This window comes from Pediculus humanus, genomic scaffold (genome assembly GCF_000006295.1).
Source record: "Pediculus humanus corporis 1103172108010 genomic scaffold, whole genome shotgun sequence".
NCBI lineage: Eukaryota > Metazoa > Arthropoda > Insecta > Psocodea > Pediculidae > Pediculus > Pediculus humanus.
Window position 1 is genome coordinate 1 of NW_002987582.1, and position 1,778 is coordinate 1,778.

Sequence of the window (1,778 nt, forward strand, 5' to 3'; positions counted from 1 at the left end):
CACGGTCGTTTCGTTCGTCGCCGCACCTCCCTAATCGAAGACGTCGTCGTCATCTGCATCCTCGTCTTCATCTTCATCCTCCTCCTTCCGAACATGACGTTTCCTCTCCCTCTGCCGATGAAGAAGGTCCGGAACCGCTCCTTCATTCTCTTCATCCTCTCCTTCCTCATCAGCGAGACTTCTCTTTCTTTTAAACCTAATCCTAACTCTACTCGGCTGAAGCATACGGCGACGAACTTCAGACTTTCGCGCTCGCGTTCGCGATCCCCTTTCGCCCGTAGGACCGCTTCCGAAAATCACGAAATCGCGGACCATTCCGCGGACCATTCCGGGGTCCGCGAAGCAACGTGTCCACAAGACCGCGAATCGACAGGTCGGGTCCGATAACTCCGACAAGCCCCTGCCTGTGTTCGTCCCACGAGGGACATACCGCGACCGTGTGCTCGACGTCGTCCCCGGGACGTCCATCGTCTCCTCCCTGCCGATGCGCGTCAAGTACGAGCCGAACACTCCGTGACCCGTGAAGACCAGAATAAGACGATAAGTCAAGTTTCCGTGATTCCGTCCCACCCAGTCTCCCACTCGGGGGCCCAGGTCGACGACGATTTCGCCGCCGTACCGTTTCCACCCGTCGTCGAAACGCGCCTGCCACTCTCGGACCGTGCGATCGCGAGTTCCCCGCGGAATCGGGCTCTCCTCGGCCCGCCGCGACCCCGCTCGCGATAGAGGACGAGTCTCTCTATCGCGAGCAGATCGAGCGGGGGAGTGCCCGATAAAAGGCAAACCACCTCCGCCGCGACGTCCCTGTACGCCGTCGCCTCCTTGTTCAGAGACGCTCTTTGGAGTTGAATAGCCCTCTCGCGAAGCGGCCGCGATGCCGCAACCGATTCGGCCCTCACCGGTGCTCCGTACAGGGGCACAGAGTGGACGACCGTCGCATACAATCGCCTGAACCTCGCCCGCGGACCCCGCAGGTTCGGCATCAGGCGCCCTAACGATGCGCTCGCGGATCTTCGGTCCGAGGAGCGCGAGGTGTTGCCCGAATTCGGCGCGATTGTGAACCTCCGCCCACCCGCGTCCGGTCGCGAGGAGCAGGGTGTCGTTCGCGTAATAGATGGGGGAGCGACCTTTGGGAAGGACGTTCCGGGATATTCCAGACGAGCGGTCCAAGGACCGACCCCTGGTGTACGCCAGCAGAAAAAGTCCGCCGTTTCCATCGTTCCGTCCGGCTTCTCGTACAAAATCTTCCTCTCCGAAAGGAAGGACCCTACCAACGATAGGAAATAGTCGGGAACGGACTTCGAAACCAGTCTGTCCCTTATCCCGGATCATGGAACGAAATTAAAGGTGTTTTTCACGTCGATGAAAACCGCGATCACGACTCTGCCCGAGCGTAAAGTTTCCTTGATCTCGTCTCGTCTCGTCTGAACGAGTGCGTCGATCGTGGAACGGCCCGCCCGGAAGCCGTACCGATCGGGAGAGAGGTCATTCTTCCCTCCGTCCGATTGACGATGACCGATTATCCGCGACGCCACGACGCGCTCGAACAACTTTCCCTTCACGTCAAGAAGGCAAATCGGCCGATAAGCGACGGGCGTCGACGAGTCCCTACTCGGTTTTTCGTGCAACACAAAGTTCGCTCGCCTCCACTGCTTCGGAAACGACGCCTCTTCGAAATACGCGGTGTAGAGCGACAAAGACGCGACACATCACCCTGGCAGATCTGCCGAGGATCCGATAATGCACGCGTCGGTTCGAGCCCGGAGCCGAGCGCTTCT